This window comes from Cryptotermes secundus, unplaced genomic scaffold (assembly GCF_002891405.2).
Source record: "Cryptotermes secundus unplaced genomic scaffold, Csec_1.0 scaffold319, whole genome shotgun sequence".
Taxonomy (NCBI): Eukaryota; Metazoa; Arthropoda; class Insecta; order Blattodea; family Kalotermitidae; genus Cryptotermes; species Cryptotermes secundus.
Genome location: NW_019724587.1, coordinates 449,841 through 466,809, shown reverse-complemented (window position 1 = coordinate 466,809; position 16,969 = coordinate 449,841).

Here is a 16,969-nt window from a genome sequence, read left to right as displayed (position 1 = left end):
TGAGTGCACTACAAGACGGACACGGCATACATATCATGGCCGACGTTCATTTCTATGAAACGGATCGGTAAACACCGTTACTACTTGTTGAGAGACGGTGCTTTCCGTCCAAACGATAAGATTGTCAACTACATACTTACTGCCGTGAGAACATACAATCCAGCATTACGTTAGACCTTTTTAGTTTTAAGAAATAATAAAACCATCAAGTGTAACAGGCTGTATCAAAAACTCCAGTTAATGTAATCGCCTTACATATTTAGCTCCCATAGGACTATCTTCAGGCCGATCACAGTGCCTGTGCGGTCTAATGTATGAACCGTCTTCCCCCGATCGAACACTCTTGTCGTGGGTTCAAATTCCACTCGAGGCATGGATGTCTGTGTGCGTTTATTCTGTGTTTGTGTTGTGTGTAGGTAGTCGGCTTGCGACGGGCTGATCCCCCGCCCAAGGAGTCAAACAGACTATGTATAGATAAAGAAACTGAAAAAGCGGCCAAGGTCCATAGGGATGTAGAACCACAGAGAGAGACAGAGGACCAATTTCAGACAAGAGACACTTTACTTTTACATTAACATTCAACTAAGCAGCTTTGCAATTGTGCACTATATATTTCTTCGGAGTATAACACGAGGTTTGGGTATATATTATGTTTCTGCGTTCCGGAATGTGTTGTTAAAATTTATTTTTCATAGGCTTGGTGTGATGTATTGGGCAGCGCTAATTTGGTAAATTTGTTACATCCGTCGCCACCGTTTGTGTTAGAAGTGTGTTTGTACAGACATCAGAAACATGAACGCTCGACTTAATCGCCTTAAATGACTTTACGCTTGATGCGTCTTATTCCTTAAGAAATAATACAAGGCCTAAAGGTAACTACGTCTCATTATAAGATAGAATTTTTCTTCTTACGTGCTGCAATCAGATGGACTGTAATGTAGACATATACTGTAGACCATAAAATGGTTCCAACCGAATAAGAGCAACACAGAAAATAAACCCCGAGGGGAATTCGAACACATTCATAATATTTTAGTGGTATAAGACAGTTCGGCTGCCAGATTTGGCGGATCATAAAATTTAATAAATGCCTGAAGGGTACATATTACTTTGTGACGCAAAATTCCGACCCTGACAAAATACATCATCAGGGTATCGGCAATCAATAGGCCCAGGGGGCACAGTCTGATTCTCAGAGCTACGTTCGGATCTGTGTGTCCTATATTCGAGTGGGGCAGACCGCAATCAGCGAACCTCCTTAATATTCATTAACGGCAATATGGGATGTTTAGTGGACTGGGAGGTTTTGTGCTTCCCTTTAAATCTGCAGGTGTGTCTGTATATCTGTAGAGTGCGTGATGATGTGTTCTTTAGCGTGTATACACCCGTTACTAGGTAGCAACCGCGATACAAACAGGTTCCCACGGCAACGAGTTCAAGCAAAACAATACAGAAACGGTTGTAAATGGTGTTTTCTACGCTGTCCGTGTCAAGGGGTTATAAAATGAGGATACAAGCTGAGCAGTAGTCAACCCCGTGTGGAGGCGGGGTCGAATACCTCCACCGTGACCCTGCGAGTCGTAGGAGGCGACGAAAAGGGAAGTCTGAAATCTGAGAGAGTAAAATATGATCTCGAGTCCCAACGGACTCTGATCCGAGAAAGACTACGCTGGCAAAGACCAGCAGCATATACAAAAGACAGACCCGTCCTCTCGTCAGAGAGGGCGCCCCACATAAAAAAGACCGTAACTGTCAAACGGTAATAATTAATATGTGGTCATGAGCCTAAGATGGGGCTCGACACCAAGACTTACTGACTGACTGAACGTCAGTCGGAATGTGACTTTGACTTGAGCAGTAGTCAGTTGAAAGGGAGCCTGTGAACAGAAGACTAGGAGGTTGATGTAAGATAGCCGCCTGCCCTGCAGTTAGTCAGTTCGTTTTAAGGGAGCCTGTGAAGAGCAGAATTAGTCGGTGCAGTTGAGAGCCAGCGGGTAACGAACTGAACTCGAAAGCTCAAGAATCTGCATTGCTGAAAGCCGTTACCAGGAAACGACTAGTGGACACTGTGACAGTGATTTGTGAAGTATAGTAACGAGTTGTATCGGTGTGCAATAAATCTGAATACCAATCCAAACCCCTCTATAGTTACACTCATACACGTGACAGTTTTATGAATACTATTCTGAATCTTCCTACACAAATTTATTGCCACTCATTGGTCTTATATTTAAAAAGAATCGATCCAAACTTTCATCCACTACTGATTTCAAAAATTGCATTTTAATTTTGTGTGAAAGCTAGTGCTATTGCATCCATATCATATAAAATGATCTTTTCTGTTTCGTTCAGAATTAGTCATCATCGTATCATCTCGAGAGAATGGATATTATTTCGCTCCATTTCCAAATGGTCTATTATCGACACATAGGGAAACAGTAAAGATTCGTGTGATGACCTTGAAAATAAATTCGCCCGTACGACTTCTCTTTGTCAAGAAGCGTCAGGGAAAGCCATAGTTAAGTAATAAATATTCTTATGTTATACTTGGAAAGCTCCGCATTCGTATTGCGTCTCGAAGACCGGTCATTGTGAAGTTAAAGAAGCATGTACTTATATATCAGTCGATTTAAGCATAAACTGAGGTAGTTCCTCTTCAATTAACATCCCTTCCCTTGCACAATTCACAATCCATCCTGTGATCGCATAAAAACTGAATTTGTTATAACATAATTAAATAAACCATTATTTTACCCTTTGGCGCTACAGCCCCGATTACGTTTTTGGTCTACCTCCATGAAACTACCCGTTTCACTTCGGTTTACTAGATCTTAGACATTGGGTAGGACTCCTTGTGAGGTTGTCCACTCGTCGTAAGGCCTCTTATCTCTAAACAAACACAGAAAAACACACACAAACACCAAACATCCATGGCATAAGTGGGATTCGAACCCACGATCCCGCCTGCCAAGCAAGCGAAGACAGTATATGCCTTAGATCGCTCGGCTACCGTAACCAGCAAAGAATCCAATATACACAGCCGCGTCATAGCTCAAGCGGTTAGTCGCTGGCTTCCCACCGCGGCGACCTGGGTTCGATCCCGGGTCTGGTCAAGTGGGATTTGTGGTGGACAAAGTGGCGCTGGGGCAGGTTTTCTCCCTGCCAATCTTCATTCCACCAATTGCTCCACAATCACCCTCACCTATCATCTGGGGCTGGTACAATAGGCCAGAAGTGGCCGCAGTACAAGGGACTTAGTCCCACCCCACTAGCAATAAAAAGAAAACAATATACACTCAACAAAATAACGATGTTTTCTTGTATGCCTAAGTGACGATTTTACAGCTACAACTGACAATGAGTCTCAATTCCATTTTCACACAACACTGCGTGTACTATTGCGGCAAGTGCAATAATGTGGAAAGCATGGGCGTAAAACAAGGATATTAATCATCCCACGCTGCTGAGTATAACGCACGAGATACTTATAATGACGAATTTCAGAGAGCCTGCTACCATGATGTATTTTTATCATAATGATTATTAGAAAGAAGAATAGAGGGAGAAATGCGTAACAATTTTCTACCATTTCGAATGAAAATATGATTAATCGAATGTGTACTTCATGTGTTTGCTACACAATAAGAGCTGGGAGAGGGGGATGAAATTGTGATAAATGGTGCTTCTGGAACTTTTAGTAATTACAGTTTGTTGGATCGTAAGGGGCCCAAATATCATGCAGAAGTTAGATTGGATATGCAGACAAAATGTGAGCAAAGAATCGGTTTCTCGGATTAAATTATAACACTTTTTTTTTCATTGGCGATACAGCCCCAATTTGGTCCTTGGCCTACCTCCATGAATATGTCTGCTTCACTTCGGTTTACTACTAGATCTGAGACATTCGGTAGGAGTCCTTGGGCGGGTCAACAGCAAGGTCTTTACCTGTACACAAACACAGAAAAACGCACACATATACATAAGCACTAATTCGAAACCACGTTCCCGGCTTCCGAGCGAGCGAAGACAGTTCATGCCTCAGACCGCTCGGCTACTGTGACCGGCAACTACGAATTATCGAGACCAGCTGTAATGTTATTTTAAAATATTTTACAACGTTTCAATCTTTACAAAACGTATATTTTGAAACAATTCAATTTCATGCCGGAACAAGTTGTCTGACTTCGGCATTTCTTTAGATCAATTCGGCAGATGGACACAAGTTTTCTCGAAGGTTTCCCGTCTCTCCTGCCATTAAATGTAACTTCCCAACATTCACCCCCTTCTGGACGCAAATCTTTCTTCAACAAACTTGTCTTGTAGGCATTTGTAAAGTACCTGGTTTAGGCCTCACCTTTACTGAAGTTTGCATTGGTACCTGCAGATGACTTTCTGCTCTCTCTAAAATCACTCCCCACTTTCGTGATTAATCCCGACTATCTTTGCAGTCGGTATTAATTCTATAGTCACAAAAGTCTCTTTGAATAGATAGGATTCCAGTATCATATTCAGGAGATCACAATTCGAAAAAAAAATCGACTATTCTAACCGAAGTTTTAGTGGTTCTCAGTTCCTCCGGCCAAATATTATACTGCAATATTACCTTAGGGTAGCGACTGACTTATAACATTTGCCTGTAATGTAACGTGTTACAAATGGAGCATCACACAAGTGAAGACAGCGAACGGAGCCGCTCGCGCTCGCGGGCGCTCCATCGTGTTGTCGGTTTTTTTCGCGAATCCCTTTGAGTGTTACATTATAAGTCAGGCAGTTAGTCGAGCGGTGTCGTAAGAGCATTCATGTCCGACATGTTTTCACTGCTTTCATTTCTGTTTTTTTGTACAAGTTTGTTATCCAAAGGCGTTTTCTTCTCTTATTTAAATAAGAGTAGCGTATTAAAAGGAACGCAGATAACAACCTCCATGTCCGACATTTTGATTGGAATGCAGTGGAGCGCGCATGAGCACAGTCGAGCCGAGCGTTCAAAACGAGCATTCGATGCGCCTCACCAGTTGTGGTGGTGTGTAATATGCTCGCCGTGAATGTTACATTACAGGCAAATGTTACAAGTCAGTCGCCACCCTTAGAGATCTAGGGAAACAGAATGCGATGTCGTGAACTGCACTGATCTGACCCACGGCAGTGAGCATTCTGGTTTCATAAAATGTTGCGAAATTCTAGAGCAGCTGAGCTATTGATGGCTTCTCAAGAAGTTTTCAGCTCTAAATAGCTAGCTAGTTAGTTAGTAACTTCGAATGATCACAACTATTTCCTTCCGCATAATTTTTCATTCACCATTCCAATAAACACTTTCCTTCGATGCTACATAACCAAAGGAGTTGAAAGGTTATTCTAAATAACTCATAATAAATAACTCTAAATAAGTCATTATGTATGTAGCTAACATGCTGTATGACTATTGTCGTTAAATGATCTAAAATACAAAAACATACCTGCAACAATTAAGTATTTAACGGTGTTCGATAAAACCTCTAGTTGTCGCAGTCCTTGAATAACTCATCGATTACATTTCAAATTGGTCCCCAAGTTACCAAATTATTTTACAAATGTTGATTTATGTTTTCCATATCTGAGATACGTAAAGAGATACGGGTTGGATGGCTAACATTCTGCAAAGGCTGGATTCTCTTCCGCCCAGATCGACTCTGCGGTTCATCCAACCCCTTAGCTTGTTCGGTATCGTTTGCTCTTTCCTCGAGGTTGAAGCGGTTGGCCCTCAAAGCGGACCACTCATCTCCATATGGAACCAGGGTTAAGAACGCGTAGAGCCATATTGCTATTAGTCTGCAAGCCTTCACAATGCGCGTGTCCGTGGTAGATTCTTCGTCATATTTTAAGTGTATAATGCGCCACGTGGTGGTAGGAGCAAACATTTAAAATATGTGTGAAAGTTAATGGCAACTATTTGATTCCATTACACGAATTATGCCACCTCTAATGTCTGAGTACTGGTTATTGCTGATATACGTGTATATGCATCATTTAAGTTTAACGGTACATTTCATTAACGCGCAAATATGCATGGTTAAATTGGTCTTCATCTATAACCATATGCCGTGATCACATCATTTAGTGATATTTGAACGGAACATGAAATTAAGAACACTTCCGTTTCATTGAGGCACTATCGTCGCTTATAATGAATGAAAACTTAAGTGAATGTGACTGGCCTCATGGGCGAAAGCAAGTAAGCATAAACTGACACATAGTGTATATCGTTTCACGTTAATCTGCTATTTTCGTGCTCCCGAATGTCAAAATGCAACACTTAAATATCTTAAGGCACATAATATTTCAATATTGACAAATAATCAATGCCAGTTCAGATATTTTAGAATCTCATAAAAATTCAAGTCTGAGACGGGATAAATTAGTCAGTCAAATGACTAACTAGAGGTAGGCGTACCAATCTTCAACCTTCTGGCGGGGCAGGTAGTTTTCTCTTCGCCAAATCCAAGACGGTCTCAGCCGCTGATCAATCGTTTATCCAGTGGGTATGGAACTGGCTCTTTCTAAGACATATAGATCACCATTCATCTCCAGCTACAGTGAAACACATGGGTGTATGGGTGTTTATAGCATGATGCTTAAGCACACGGATCAAACTTATTTAACGCAGGAAATGGTGGTTAGTCGACATAGCGACGGCTAGAGGCTGGATGGGCTGGGTTTGAATTCCGAAAAGGGAAATGTTTTCTCTTTTCCTCATTGACCCGATTAGCTCTGATGCCCACCCAGCACGCTATCCAATGGGTACTGGGTGTAAAGCGGCAGGGGCGTGAAGCTGAACACTCGCCTCCATCTAGTGCCCAGATCAAGAATGCTGTAGCTATACCTTCACTCCCCCATATGCCACGATGACACAGCGCTTAATTAAGCACAGGGACAAATTTCTTTTCATGAAACGGTTAGCAATTTCTTTCCTTAATGTGGATGCGCCTTCAGGGTTAAACTGATAATTTCAAGAATCTGTTTATTACACAATAATTTTGAATCCCTTTATTCGTGTTTATATTCTTCATATAGTAGAAGCGTTGTGAATCATATTCCCAAAGCTAAAGCAAGGATAGAAACCAATGCTTTGCACTAATATGTTGGTATATTAAATCTTTATTTTCATTTTTGTGTGAAAGTTTAAATTTCAATTCAACTGCAGCGAAAACTCAATCGGACAAATCGTGAAGTGAAGAAAACACTACAAAGACATGGGACAAAATAAACATATAAAATATACGTAGTCTACTGCAGAGTAGATGCAGATGCCCAACAAGACACACGTCTATAACATTGAATGTAACAGATTAGTGTAACTACCCAGTAATCAAATTCACTTAAAGAATGGGGTTAAGTGAAAGATTTTCAAACATTTTGACAGTGACACATAGCCCACTTGTGGCTAAGGGGTAGAGAACGAAAGGATATTTATTACGTGAAAAAGAAATAATAAAGGTATTAAAGCCTCTAATGTTTGTGATTGGAACTCTTGACACTAACAAATTCTAAAAGAGGAGTGCATGAAATAAAACTGTCAGAAACTTTTCTTATAAATAATGCCTCAGCGTAACGCATTCGCACGACAATAACAAGATTAAAACATCATTAGCATCAATAATTTTTTTCTTAAAGAACTCCACATATCTTCTTGTCATTTTACAACTTTCCCGATATTAATACTTAAGAAGATCTACGAGACGTCTATTTATATTTTTATGCCGGAATAAGATCCCAGTATAAACCAGAAACGTTATATATTTTACGCGTTTCCTAATTTTCAACTTAAAATTATGGAGAACTTTTAAAATGGGCTCAACATTAATTCCTGAGTAAACGTTGACTATTCGGGTATAATAACTTTTCGTAAATCTCAAAACCCGAACAAGGAATATCATACTGTGATATGTTGCGCAAAGGAGGGGGGGCCCCACCAGCAGTGACGCGGCGGGTGAGTCAGCGCTCCCCTCCCCCTCCTCCGCACGGTAACGTAACAATACGGTAACAATACTACACGTGACAATATGAACGCTCTTTCTGTGGCTTGGCTCACTATTGCTCTCACCCTCTCAATTCACAAAGTGAGATACAGACTCTGTAAAGGAATCTAACAGTGAAAATTTATGGCTGGTTCTCAGCTACCGACTTCTGACAGCACATCTCTGCATATACACCTATTATTTATTTGTCGAAAATGTTGCAACTTGAAGGGGGTTTATGGCGCAATGTTTCATGTCGGCTGCTTTCTACACAAAATTACTCGACCGTCTGACTGATTCATCTGTTTATGTAATCCAAACACAAACCATCGCTTCAATATATCAACATTACCTGCCATATCTATGAGGAATACTTCCCCCGCCCCCACCCGAATCTCCCCTACACCAAACCAAACCCGTATTTCCCAATTTATAATAACCAAGTGTAATCATGGTTACGCGTGTGAAAACAAGTTTAATTTACACACAGATACAATTCATGAAATTGAAATCGATTGTGTTACACGTCCCGCATTTTGCAGGACCAGTACAGAATCTCACATATGGTGAGTAATCTGTGCTCCTATATTTAACTAGATACTTTGTAATAGAATTTGTAATTGAAATTTGTCCTAACCCCGTACTGTTTATCAGTATGCGCTGCCTGTTACATGTCTCTCAATTGCATACCTATTTCTAAACACAAATAATTCTGTACAGTTACGCCGTAGAGTTTCGTACACGTTTACGGACGTTTCGGATGAATGTATCACTTATGGCCTAAGAAACAACCAAGCAAACAGCAAGTCGAGAATGGCTTCCTCTTTGATCCTGAATATGAAAGCAGTACATTCCTCCGAAACGTCAGTAAATATTTACCAGACTAAACTGCATAATTTCCCAGGAGATAGTGCTCTTCAAACCCTCAATGAACAGATGTATCTCTAGAAAGAGTAAATTCTAATTTTCCTACAGTTATTGACCAAATGCTTCATATATAGAATTTTATTAGGCATAAGTTCCTTATATTTTCGCTGTCTAGAAACGAGATGGAGTAATATTAAATGAGAAATCGCATCGATTTCTGAAATGAATTTGCCTCAGCAACCTGTAAATATGGAATTCATATATGTGGGAAAACACACTGCCTCTCTTTTACCAGTATAGATCTGTGAAGTACAAATATAACTACGGTATTTTTATAGTCGACTGAAATAAGTGTGAAAATTCGCTGGCTGGACCAGCTATGGTATCATGCATGTTAAGGTGTAAAGTAACTTAAATTCATTATAGTTCTAAAAACAAGTGAATATTTCTAAGAGTTTGTTTTGAGAGATAAATCAGTGAGGGAAACTTAGTATTTTACACAAATACAGTATATTTTAAAATTATATCCTTTAATTTGGACAAAATATTGGGCGATATCCTTACTGAAATCACTGGTTCGAAACACGTGCCATGTATGGATATTTACCAGTGGATTATGTTTATCCTGATCTACCGTTCTGGAATTTAACTCTGTTATCGTAAAATAATTTTTTTTTCTGGATATAACAATATTGAAGAATTTGTCATAAGTCTCAGGCCATGAAGAGAAGTAATTAAATTCTTCGTTTAATAATAATAATATTAATAATAATAATTTTAAATTGCAATTTAAATGAAAATGATATCTTCTCTCAGTGAATCACCTCTTTTGTCGTAACACATTTTACGACTTGCTGACTTTTCCCATAATCTCGGACCTCAATGCACTTGTGGTGTGAGATCGGTGTGTGCACGAGTTGGGCCCGATACTTGCTACTCAATCCGTCTTCTTTCCAATGCTCACTTCAGTAATATCACTAAAAACCCTCATATGTACGAACCAACAATTGCTTTAAAGTCATTAAGCAAGAGAATAAAACAGTGTGTAATATAACGTAGCTGATGTGCTAGAAAGTGGAAGTTTCCTGTATGGAAAACAAGTATTTAGGATGTTGAAATCTGTTTTAAACCGCCTCCATTCGTCGCACTACAGAATTTAAAAATAAAGCTAAGTTGCGGCAGAAGAGCCCCGAGGGCTCAATACCAATAAAAAGTAAACCCTTCTTAGTACACGATTCGGACCCATTTCCGTTCACCTCCCGACTCACAATCCAACTCAGCAGCGCCATACCTCAGCATGTTAGTCGCCGGCTACCCACCGTGGGCGCGCGGGTTCGAGCCCGGGTCAGGTCGTCTGGGATTTGTGGTGGACAAAGTAACATAGGGGCAGGTTTTCTCCGAGTATTTCTGTTTCCTCTGTCAATTCTCATTCCACCGACTTCTGCACAGTCATCATCTATCATCAGTGGCTGGTAAAACAGGCCCACACACCAAGTGGACCCAGTCTCACCCCCACCCCAATAAACTAAAAAGTACTACAATCCACATCAATATGATCCATATTCTTCTTACCACCGTCTGTTGCGGAACATACGTACAGAATAAAAATCATAGCGCCTTAGTTCAATTCGGATTAATCATCAAAAACTCTTCGACCCATGAGAAATTATTGTATCGCAAAAACCGTACTTTTTTTTTTAAATTCTCTACCATATTTTGGAAAAATTTAGGCTCCAACATATATTCGGTAATATACTCTCGTGTTTCGCTCAAGATGTACACAGAAGTTCACAGAGGTTTTCATGTGAACCTTCCTGTATCATTCGACTTAATTAAGACTGCAATGTGCCAATAAATTTTAGTACAACTTCCTTACATATGACTTCATAAAATTCCGCTCAACGTTTCTTAAACAGTTACATGCAAACAGACGGAAACACATGAAGAAGCCAATAAGCGTATTCTAAGCGTACGTCTATTTTTCGAATTCGTGAAAGCAGTAGAGAGGAAAAATATCGCGAAACAACAAATTTGTTTACAAATTTACAGCACACACATACACACAGGCAATACGATCCTACAATGATACAAGCAACTAAATAACACAATTCTCATCTGGCTGCCAAAAAACGTGGCAGGAATTTATGGCTGACAGAGTACTGTTGCGTCATGGAGATTGTACTGACAACTGTAGCTAGAATGCAGACAATTCCTGCTACCCAACTTGATGCTGCAAAGCTTAACGACCGTGGTAGAAACAAAGTGACGTTATTACCTGTGTTCACACTAACTGACATAGAGATGAGACTGCGTGCTAATGCATAATGGAGACACTTGTATAAAATGACACAACTTTCTGTTCATATGCGGAAAGTTTACACTAACGCGGACTTAACATATCGAAAGTGTGATAAACATATCACCTGCCTTTCGTGTTGCCACCAGAAAGGGATTACATTTTCCCAGACGGTATCATGGTCAAATTGATTTTCACAAAATCGGCCACTTTATACACAAGTTTTTCACAGAAAGCAAAAAAATCACACATGCACAAATTGACATCGTACTTTTTTAGATCTGGCAGCCGGGACAGCATATTCGACATAGCGACTTGTTACGGGCTTGACGACTGAGGGGTCGGAGTTCGGAGTTCGAGTCTCAGTAGAGGAAGATTTTTGTCCTCTCCAATTCGAATATAGTGGTTCTGGGCCCGCCCAGCCTCTTATCCAGTGGATAACGGAGGTTCATTCCCGGAGCTAAAGCGACCAGAGCGTAAAGCTTACTATTCACTTCTAACTAGTGCCAAGATCGAGAATACGTGGACCTACAAATCCACTCCCCCATACGTCTTCATGGGGCAGTGCCTATTTAGATAAGCACTGGGACAAGTTTAACTTTTTTAACCTTATAATGTTTCATATCTAGTCTCCTTGTATTGTAGCCTATATAAAACTAGTGTCGCTATTTGGCAAACCGACAACTATCCTGAGAACGGTGCTTCTCCTCCGGTCCTATCAATTCTGAAGTAACCGTGTAGTAACCTTGAACAGGGCCAGTTAATTAAATTCATTGCAATAACTCTGATCCTTTGCCTCAGTACATATTTACTCGTATCTGTACAGAGTGCGTGTTCTGAGTGTCAAATAAAATTCAGTTTCAGTAGTAATAATTTGTACGATAAATATTGGTTATTTGTTTATTAAATTATTCATTAATGCGTCAGTACGTAATACTAAATAAATATATACACTAATTTCAGTTATAAATGGACTGCATAAACCAAATTTGCTCTTTTCGATTTCGTGTAAACCAGAAAATATATTAAGAAAACAGTCTTCTGGGATGTTGCACCGTGTAGATGTGGTGTTAACCGACGTTTCGGAGGAACGTATCGCCTCCATCTTCAGGGTAGAAGGAAAAATAATAAATACGCAAGGTTCTAACGGTCTCTTCGCTTGCGGATCAAGAGATCAAAATGTGTTGTTTAGTTCAATGATTGATTTTTAGATATTTCGTTAAAATTATTTCAACTGAATAGGTGACAGCGTAGGAAATGATAGTAAAATTATTGGAATTCTGTATAGGAAAGGATTTTACACTGCCTGAGCATTCTCCGGGAGGGTCTCAGTATCCATAAACACCTGCGTTGGAGTAGACGGCACCTCTGAATGCGAGTGCAGACCGTGTTACTGGTGTACCAACCAGTTCCCAAGAATTCACTGAACGTTGCCTCTCAGCCAGACAACTCTATCAGTAATGTTAGTCAGTATCGGGGTTCGTACCATAGCTCAGGCGGTTAGTCGCCGGCTTCCCACGCGGCTGCCCGGCTTCGACCACAAATCATGTGAGATTCGTTGTATATAAAGTGATATTGGTGTAGGTTTTCTCCGAGTACTTCGGTTCCCCTTGTCGATTCTATTCCACCAAATGCTCCATATTCATCTACCATTTGTGGCTGGCCGACGTAGCAAGTGGACTCATTATCACCGAACCCTACAAAATTAAAAAGGTAGCTAGCACCGAATTCACGGCAAGACGGACCTGAAGCCGTCAGCTGGATCATGATGAGCGTGCGCAAAGAACTGATAGCAGGAACGTGTTTAAAATTATGTATTATTAACTAAATAAATTTATTTTACAATTAAATTAAGTGGAAGCGAAATGGAGACAAATGGCTTGATGAGTTAAATTAATGCAATCCCTTGTTTCAAAATAGCAGCTCATCACACATTCTGTAAAGCGAGTAGTGAACGAGACTATTAAGAAGAAGATGGAAATACCGACATGCATTGACATCCAGAAGTTACAGTTACGAAAAACACAAGAATTTGTAGCTTAGCCTACGTTAAGTCTTACTATATGTTTCTAATTATGCTCCTTTACCAGTGCATGCTACTATTAACGCAGATTCATGAAACAGAACTTCCTCTCTTACCACAGCAGTACTCCACCTCCTCCTCTCCGAAGATTTAGACTTGATTTCTATTTTTAATGGCCTTCCTGCATGTCTACATTCCTTCGGTTTGTAGCGAAATACTGTACAAGTTTTCAGAGCATGCCACTCTTAAATCCGCTGCAGACAATTACGTATGCAAGAAGGCTGATTTGTCTGTCTAGTCTATTCGTAATCAGTACTGCATCGTTAATTCGAAGAGAGGGAGTCTGCTTTTGTTTTAACCAACTGTAAATATTCCTGGTCTCACGCAACAAAGCCAGCTTAATCTTATGGAAATGCGTGAATGTACGAAGGCGCTTCTCTCCGCATTGATACTGCTGTTCATTCATATTCTGCTTATATTTCATGAAAGTACTGGGTTCGAGTGCCAGTAAGCTAATTTGGTAGTGTGTATACACTGACCTGCTCTGCAGTAGTATAAACAGTTTATAATAACAGCAGACATTTTCGATGCCTCCTCTCTTTCTCTCTCTTTCCTGTTGCTCCCATACTGGAGTAGAGGACATCCGTGAAAGGCTTCGTTTCACTAAAGTTTCTTAATCTAAGTTAGCCGGTAGGACGCCTTCGACGGGGGATCAGCCCGTCGCAAAGCCGATACCTACACAAACACCGGATAAATGCAGACAAACATTCATGCCTCGAGTGGGATTCGAACCCACGATCCCAGTGTCGTATATTCTACTTAATAAGCCCCGTAGTCCGTTTAAAAGTCAACCGACGTTTCAGAAAAACTTGTTACCTCCATCTTCAGGGTCGAAAGTAGGCATGCAAAAAAATCAGAACGAAGCAGGTAGCATGCTCTGCTTGCAATCTGCTTCATTCTCGTTCCTTGCTGAAGATGAAGGCGACGTCCTCCGAAACATCAGTTGATTTTCAGTGGACCATGCAGAGTTATATCTAGGAAGGCAGTACTATTGATACCCACCCCCGTAAGACCCTCAAGTCTTACATTGATAGGGATTATAACGACGTAACAGGTCACTTCATCTTGACACTTCCCAAGGACGCGATAGCGACGAGTGAAAGGTTGTATTGAGAACCCCGACGCAATACACATATCCGTTTCTTTCAGTTCCACAGCATCTATGCACTCCTACCGGGCCTCAGCAGATCTCGCTCAGTCGGGATGTGACCACAATTCGGTCACTTCCTAATCGCAGAAATTAACATACGTAACCCAACGACATTATCCCATTTTCTGATATTAAATTACTTATGGGCTTGGAACATAAATTACACGTTCTACGTACTTCAGGCTTAAAAGCGTCCCTATAGCAACTTCTCTTCCTGTAATTTTACTTTCTTCCATTTACAGAATTTGTAGCTCCCTCCGTCTAACTTCTTGAATTTGCCTAATATTAGATCTACTTCCTTACTTACTCATGGAGCTGGGCCCTTATGGAGGAGCTGCCAATTCTGCAGCTACTCAAGAATTTCTAAGCATTTAATGGAACCCGAAGGTTAATTACCGCGTTCACAAGAGCCCTCCACTGGTCCCTATCCTGAGCTACTTTAGCTTAGGTCGTACTCGTATATCCAAGGAATGCGTCCAGGTTCGAGGTTTTGTGTTCATTTTCGTAACAAACTAATGTTTTACGCTGAGGAGTTAACCCCACGCCCAACCCCCAAGCTGGAGGACCACCCCTTGTCGGATGTCCGCGACTGCTTATTCAATATATTCGAAGCTTCCCTCCAAAACTGGAGGGCGTCTCCTCCATCCGCAACCTGACGACGCGCCATGTCGTGGTGACAAGAGACCCACCTAACATCCGCAACCTGAGGACGCGCCATGCCGTGGTGAAAAGGGACCCACCTAACATGGAGATCTACTTCCAGTTCCTTAAAAATATTTTGATTACTTTACTTTCATTAAGAGCACTGCTCTTTTAACCCAGTTTCACTTGCATACATGAGTCTGGAAACCCCCCTCCTTAGCTCAGGTTTCTATCGCAGAAGTTGGTGCAGCAACAATGCTCCGGAGATACGCAGTACTTCATATTCTGGGTGAAATCTTCCGTGATCTTCCACTGTTTCCCTGTTACAGTGGAACCTCGCTTAACGAGCACCTCTCATAACGAGCAAAACAAATTGTAGAAAATGACTCGCTTAACGAGTGACGTTTCGCATAACGAGTGAAGAGAGGGGAAGTCCCGGATTGTGCGCTTGCTACAGCAGCCTGTATTTAGCACTCGTTCCGCTAGCATCTTAGTGTCGCTTGTGATCACACATTTTTCCAAACTTGTGTTCAGACATATTATTCGTGATTTTTTTTGTACAAAGTCTAATAACTCTTACAAAAATGTCCCCGAAGGAAAGCCGCAAAAAGACAGCCATAAGAGAATAAAAATAACCGTATAAATGAACGTAAAATCATTGAAAAGCAAGAACGAGGTGTGAGCGTGGCTGATGTAGCACGCACATACAATCGGTCTACATCAACGATTTGCACGATTTGGAGTTGCATTGTGTTTCACAGCAAGAAGTTGTGGAGGAGAGTTTGTCAGAGGAGGAGGAGGTAACAGCAAAGCAACAATCTTCTGGCGCAATAAGAGAAATGCTGAAAGCATGGGAAACTGTTGCATCGTACATTGAGAAGCATCACCCTAATAAGGCAGTGGCTATGCGCGCTACAAATTTATTTAATGATAATGCTGTGTCGCATTTTCACCAAATTTTGAAGCGTCGGCAAAAAACAAATGTCTCTAGACAGCTTTCTAGTAAAAAAGAATTAGATATGTATCATAAATAAAAAACTAATTATTTCGATTTTTATTTCTGCAAATCGAATTCGCATTCCAGGTTGGTTTATTCCGCATAGAAGAAAAGATGAAGATAATTCACGCTCCTTAACAATGTATATATAATTTTCTTTGAATGAACGATACACATAACATTTTTTTAGTATTTTTTCGGCGTGGAACGCATTATCGTATTTTACATTAATTTATATGGGAAAAATTGTTTCGCTTAAAGAGTGTTTCGCATTACGAGTAAGATTCTGGAACGAATTATGCTCGTTAAGCGAGGTTCCACTGTATTTTCAAATAAGCCTCGACCGCCTCCTTCCGAACTTGTACTCACTGAACACTGACGATCTTCTTAACCCATCCTTCGACGTACAAGCACGTGAGTGACGCCTACCTGCAAGAGAATTCAGTTCACAGTAGTATTTGCGATTATCATGGACTGGGGGCATGAGTACAGCATCCACGGCGAATCCAATACATTAAAATATTTGTAATTGGTTTGTTAAGATATTATTGGAATTTATAAACCAAGTAGGTTCGTGTCGTCTTGCTTATTATTTGTCTTGAGGGGGCCGAACGTGTGCCACCTTGGCGTTCTCGAGAAGAGGGTTTAATGTACTGGAACAGCCGCTGGAGTTGTAAAAACTTTAGATTTTATACCCAAATGTATATTATTAATATATACGTATATACTTTAACGTTCAGAATTTATACTGTAATAGTAACTTCCAACTGTATCGATGCATAGGTGTCCCTCTGATGATGGTCTCTGAAGGCCGAAACATGTAGGGGTATAAATAATTGAAATAAGAAAAAATCTTCACCAGTCACACTAGACCGAAGTGTTTAGCTTTTCATTATATTATAAGTGTGACGGAGCAGAATGAAACAAATAAAAAACAAAGTAC